The sequence below is a fragment of the Schistocerca gregaria genome, chromosome 6 (genome assembly GCF_023897955.1).
Source record: "Schistocerca gregaria isolate iqSchGreg1 chromosome 6, iqSchGreg1.2, whole genome shotgun sequence".
Lineage (NCBI taxonomy): Eukaryota > Metazoa > Arthropoda > Insecta > Orthoptera > Acrididae > Schistocerca > Schistocerca gregaria.
The window spans coordinates 100,928,689-100,935,432 of NC_064925.1; the positions used below are offsets into that span (position 1 = coordinate 100,928,689).

At 42.3% G+C, this 6,744-nt stretch overlaps 1 non-coding gene across 1 annotated transcript; it reads left to right on the top strand.

Annotated features, from left to right (window-relative positions):
- Positions 1-3,720: 3,720 nt before the first annotated feature.
- Trnas-cga (transfer RNA serine (anticodon CGA)) lies at positions 3,721-3,795 on the top strand. The gene has a single exon. It is a non-coding gene; the product is annotated as a tRNA-Ser (tRNA).
- The last annotated feature ends 2,949 nt before the right edge of the window (positions 3,796-6,744 follow it).

Below are 6,744 nucleotides of genomic sequence, written 5' to 3' on the forward strand. Positions count from 1 at the left end.
TTGCCTGATGAGTTGCCATATTTTCTTCCCTGTAGTGCACGCAATGTCCTTCGGTATTTAGTAAGCCACAGTATTCACAAATTGGTGAATCTGCTATATGGGTGGCTTGAAGTTTCGATTAGACTACTTTGTACCATGAAGCTCTCACGTTTGTTAGTAAGTTACGAGCACTGATGTTTTGTCAGATTACTTTCCCATCATAATGAGGCTATTTTTCTTCAACCACATTTCTGCTTTCAGCTTTCATTACTTTCTTATACGTGTCCTCAACTTTTGTAAGTCGTTACATGGACTCTAGTTTGAATATAGACAAGTTCTATTAAGAACTTTTTACAAGTAATAAGGTCATGAGAAATGTGCCGCACACGTCTAGGTGAGTCCAAAGAATCCACGGTGATATGTCCAGTAAGCTGAACGTTAAACTGTATTTTGTCTGCCTCTGCAGTTTACGTGTAGTGAGTTATAGCCCCCTTCCCCCATATTCGGTGGAGAGAGTTAATACGTTAAACTTAACTTTGAAAATGTTATCATGACTCACGAAGCGGCTCAAAGCCAACGGAATCCTTGTGGCTTTTTCACGCGGTTTGGGTAAAACCTGTGCTAGATTATTGATGTTAGAAATCATGTACAATTCTGGTAAGGCTATATTTTGGATTTCAGCGAGTTTTCTCGCGATTCACGCATCTTTGATACTGGCTGGCACGCTTACGAGGATTTTGCAGGGGTTGCAGTTATAGTATGCTTTATTCTGCACCTAGACTTCGCATATGGGTGACCACATTTGACTGTTCCAAGTTACGTAGAAATATTCCACACACTGTATCCATGATGCTTGATTCAGTTTCGTTTAACTTCGCGCCGGATGCGAGTTGGTTTTTGATGATGACCTGCAGTGTGTTCTGTGCGTCACTCTGGCTTGTATTCACTAGGCCTACGTCATCCGTGTATGCTTAACAAGTGATTTTCTGGCATTGTATGCTCGGCTCTGTAACAAAGTCAACGACACTGAACAACCTTACCCCACAGAACTGATAAAATCAAGATTCCTGATTATATGATCATTGACCATAATTTTGATGAGCAGTTCTGTGGAACCCGACCAATGGTGTTGACAAGAAAGTGGGGAAAACCCATTCCGGTCATTGTTGTGAGAAGTTAGTGGTGGCTCATCTTGTTAAGGCCTTTTCAGAGTCAACCGTCTTTATAGTAACTTGAAGAGCGAGAGTATCTGTTGTCACTATGATGTCCCTGTACAGGGTGAAAAGCATTTAAACCGACAAACTCTGGGATGTTGTAGGGGACATCAAAACAAATATTTTTCCCTAATGTCATTTTTTCATATGAGAATTATTTAAACCGGTGGAGGCCGTATTACGCTCTTTAGTTGTTGGAGGCCGTATTACGCTCTTCAGTCGTTAGAGGGCGTATTACGCTCTTCAGATGTAGGCAACTGTTGTCCACCAGTGTAGCAGTGCACTGTCTCCGTTTACTAATGGAGCGATACACCTGGAGTGAGTACACTGATATGGTTGGTGCGTACTACGTAGCACACCACAACGGATTTATGAACAAAAATATCCTAATCGCCGTATGCCGCATCATGTGCCCTTTGCTGCTGTGTACCAACGTCTGCATGAGACCGGGTCATTTAGCAGATTACCTGGACAGGGACGCCGTCGCACGGTAAGAACGCTGCAATTTGAGGAAGCTGTCTTGCAACATGTGGAGCGGGATCCTTCAACAGCATTGGTGCAATTGCACGTAATTTGGGGACGAATCAGACGAATGTAAGACCAGTCCTTCGAGAGCAATTGTTACTTCCATTTCACTTACAGCGTGTCCACAACTTGGAACCAGTTGATTATCCACCCAGAGCACAGTTTTAGAAGTGGTACCAGGAACAGTGTGAAATGCATCCTACATTTCCATCCTCTGTGTTGTTTACAGATGAAGCAATGTTACGGAGTGACGGAGTCTTCAGCATGCACAATTCGTATATTTGGAGAGAGGGTAACTCATATGCCACAGTTACTAGCGCCCATCAAGTGCGGTTCTTCGTTAACGTGTGGGTCGGTGTTGTTTGGGACTGTTTAATTGGACCGTATCTGCTACCTAGGCCATTAAATGGCAGGCACTATTAAAATTTTCTCGCCAGAGCATTGCCAGAATCGCAGCAAGACGTGCCGCTCCCTACAAGACAACGCATGTGGATCCAACATGGCGGAGCGCCGGCACATTTCAGTCGTCGTGTGCGTCGATTCTGGACCGATGGTTCCCAGAAACGTGGATTGGAGCATTTTTGAAAATGTACTCTAATTGAAATTGGGTTGTGGTAATGTGTTGTTCCTTGTTAAAAAAAATGGAAAATTGTTTGTTGGTTTAATTAATGTGCCGCCAGAGAGACACTCCCCGTAGGAAAGAATGACATTAGGGAAAAATATTTGTTTTGATGTCGCGTAAAACCTCCAGAGTTTGTCGGTTTAAGTACTTTTCACCCTGTATTTGCACACAGTTTGAATAACTGATGTGTCCGTACCCATATTGCTTTGTTAAGTTCAGGTAACTTCACACATAATCATTTTTAGTCTTTGGGCAATTATGCGCGCCATAATTTTATAGTCACTATTCAAAAGAGTAATACGTCGCAAATTGTTTACTGTCCCACTCCTTGGTTATTTCGGGAATATCACGAGAATGCCTTCTAGGAATTGCTTCGAAATTTCAGTGGTAAGGTTCACCAGTTTGCTATATATGACGAGCAATTTAGGCTTTATTTGCGGCTGGAAAGCCCGGTAAAACTCTGTCAGAATGGCATCTGGACGTGCTGACTCGTCTTTGGGTATCTGCGCGATGGCAGATACCAGATCGTCATCCTCAATGTTTACTATAAGACTCCGAGATGCGTCAGTGTTAAGTTTCCCTGAAAGAGTTTGTAACCCATCGTCTTGTGCTTCGTCATTAGCAGCACTGCCTGACATACGGGTTGCCAGATGCTCATAAATTTCCTTTTCAGTTTCGTTCTGCGTTGTGAGAGCAGTCCAGTCCGTTCTTTTAATTTCGGTTATTATTTATCCTCTCCTCTATTCTCGGATAGGGCGAAATATCGAAGTTTCTTCACGTAAAACAGCATCCTGCATTCTCGCACGAATTTGGAAACTTTCCAACTGTTCCACTTCAACCCCAAAACTTTTGATTTCATTCTCTTAATCGCGATATAATTTTTAACAACTGTTGCGTCGAATCTGTAGAGGTCCCGCAAGCATTGGAAACAAATTTCGTCTCCAGAATGAGATTTTCACTCTGCAGCGGAGTGTGCGTTGATATGAAACTTCCTGGCAGATCAAAACTGTGTGCCCGACCGAGACTCGAACTAGGGACCTTTGCCTTTCGCGGGCAAGTGCTCTACCAACTGAGCTACCGAAGCACGATTCACGCCCGCTACTCACAGCTTTACTTCTGCCAGTATCCGTCTCCTACCTTCCAAAGAAAGGATACTGTGGAGACATGTTTCATATCAGCGCATATCAGCGCACACTCCGCTGCAGAGTGAAAATCTCATTCTGGAAACATCTCCCAGGCTGTGGCTAAGCCATGTCTCCACAGTATCCTTTCTTTCAGGAGTGCTAGTTTTGCATGTCTCGCAGAAGAGCTTCTGTAAAGTTTGGAAGGTAGGAGACGGATAATGGCAGAAGTAAAGCTGTGAGTACCGGCCGTGAGTCGTGCTTCGGTAGCTCAGTTGGTAGAGCACTTGCCCGCGAAAGGCAAAGGTCCCGAGTTCGATTCTCGGTCGGGCACACAGTTTTAATTTGCCAGGAAGTTTCAAATTTCGTCTGTTTTCGTGCAACAGAAGCGAATAGTCAGTTGACATTTTCCTCAACATCGGCTTCGCGCATTTAAGCCATCAAATCATAGCAGAGACGTAGGAAGTGAACTTACTTACACTTTTCTGGCAAGTATTGGTGAAACGTTTACAGCATTCGGCATCTTCTAAGTGTCACTCGTTTAATTTCGAGTAACCTCTAGCTAATTATGTACCCTGATCCTCCACGATAATTGTACAAATAACTGCAGCATGGTCAGTGAAGCAGGTGGGCCGTACTTTCATCTCCAGGGTCAATTCGTTAAGCTATTAGACACGTCTGTGCTATATAAGCGACTTGCCGAGCAATTTCTGATAGATGTCAAACCAGGCGCATCACTGTTTCAGTGCTCCGACAAGTCAATTAAAACTGACTCTTTAATTATGTATTCTAATTCAGCAGCAGAGTCAGAATTTGGAACTTGATCTTTTGGACTCAAGACATAAAACTGCCCTATAAAGTAATATTATTATGGAGCATACCGAAGAGAGGACCAATCTCATGTTCAAAAATATTCTGCGCTATTATTACGTTTGCTTCTGCTGGGTGGGGCATACACGTTGATGATCCGGGTGTTTTGTATGGTGCAAGCGACACTCTATTATCTGTAAGTTTTTAAACGTGCTAGACTGCTGCTGTGTTGGCAAGGCTGTGTAGCGCTTTGCATTGGATATCTGACTGCGCTTTTTTTGTAAGAGACTCTGTGGCTATTTGGACTCGATGTTAGAAGTTAATCGCCAGTACTGTTGGGCAGTTGGAAGTTAGTCTCCAGCAGTGATGGAAGTACTGTGGGGCAGTTGAAGGTGAACGGCCAGGAGTCATGGATGTTAGATGTGAGATGTTAGCATTGATGGAGGGTACAGGTCTGAGCTGTTAGCGTAGGCTAACGATGTGTACATGTTCGACTTGGAGATTGAATATTATTCATGATCATATACCTTTGTACTAGATGTCAGTGACGACTTGTCTGTGTCTGAACTGGATGTCACATTATTAAGGTAAGAAAATACATTATTTGGTTTGCAACCAAATCTTTCCTTTCCTAACCACATGCCTATTTGTAGTTAGTGGCTTCAGTAGTTAGAATCTTTTTATTTAGCTGGCAGTATTGACGCTCGCTGTATTGCAGAAGTTCGCGTAATGAAGTTTCTTGTGAAGTACGTGCTTAATGAAATGTATAGGTTATTGTTATATCTTATTAGTCAGTGCCATTCTTTTGAATTAATTATCTGAAGTTAGGTTATCGTTTCTTTGAGCAGTCAGATTGCGTTGCGCTAGAATATTGTGGGTCAGTGTTGAGATGAAAAAAAAAGTAAAGAGAAAGTAGGTTCACTTGCATTCAATTTCATTCATCAGTTTAAGTAAAATATTTAATAAAGAAGTTTCAACATTTCTACCTTCCTTCAAGAGTATTTCCGTCCCCAATTCGCTTCCGGTTCCCATATTAATCACAGCGTTATATCTACATATGGTGTGTAATAAAATGTCTTTCACTGCTTGAAGTAAATTATCAGTATTTGCTGCACATAGGAAGTCCTTCAAGCTATTTACTTTCACTGAATTGCGTATGCTGTTTATGTTCAGCGTTGAAATTCTGTAGGCTTGGGACATATTCATAACGTATTACGACATATATGTTCAACTATTTCGTCACACGCATTCAGTATGAAAGCTGCCATTAAGTATAAGATACGTATCCGCCTCCTTTTACTTGATGAGGGATAGGTAGCCGTTCATTAGAGAAAAGTGACATCTTTACAAGAATGCGGGTTTCCTTGTCAAATAATATTAAAGTCGTAAAAATCATGTAATTAGTGGGTTAGTTGGACGTTAACTGCAGGAAGCAGGTATGAATCTCAGATGTACCAAATTATCGAATATATATGTATAAAAGTTAATGATAAGTCCAAAACTACCTACCACTGCTCTGTGGTTCCTGTGTCTGGTGCTACCGTTGGTTACCCATTGTCCATTAGTTTGGTTACACGGTGACAGCAATGGAGGTTGTGGAGAAAAGAATGAAGTGCTCGCTATCACAACATAGTGATCTCCAGGGCGTCACTTATTTCTTTCCATCAATTTATTTTCCAAAGGAAAAATTCTAGACATTTGTATAGCGTTCTTGTGCTATCACGAATATTGCCGAATGTTAGTGAATGTTTTCAAATGTCATTCAATTCTCGGGTGTTTCGAAATACAACTTGGAGAAAAACATATCGTGCTGACAGTTATTCCGACAAAATCATCTAAACCGATGAGTTTTACAACGTAGCAAAGACAGGCGGACCAGAATCGCTGTGTGAGCCAACAGTTCTGACAATAAGTAATTGCCATCACCGATGAACATTTGTTGCGATCTTGACGGAAATGTCATGTGACCAGGGCCTCCTGTCGGGTAGACCGTTTGGCGCCATTTCGGCGACTTGCGCGTCGATGGAGGTGAAATGATGATGATTAGGAAAACACAACCCAGTCCCTGAGAGGAGAAAATCTCCGACCCAGCCGGGAATCGAACCCGGGACCTTAGGATTGACATTCTGCCACGCTGACTGCTTTTTTTTTTCTTTTTTGTATTTTCTTCAACGTTGATCGTTGTGTTTGGTCGTTGCGGACATCACATGACATCCGTTCAAGTTCGTTGTTGACCCTTTCACTCAGTTTTTTTTTAATTACAGACGCCAACCAGCTCTCTGTCCGAACACGCTTTGATACCGTGCCGGCGCCACTCAGCTGCCAGGGGCGGACTGCGATCTTGATGAACTCCTTTGTTATAATATTAAACACGATCGCACTCGTTCCAATAAAAATTCAAAAATGATTGATAATAATGTAGTTTACCAAACTAATCAGCGACACGAGAGCGAGAAAAAATATTTGAGTCCTT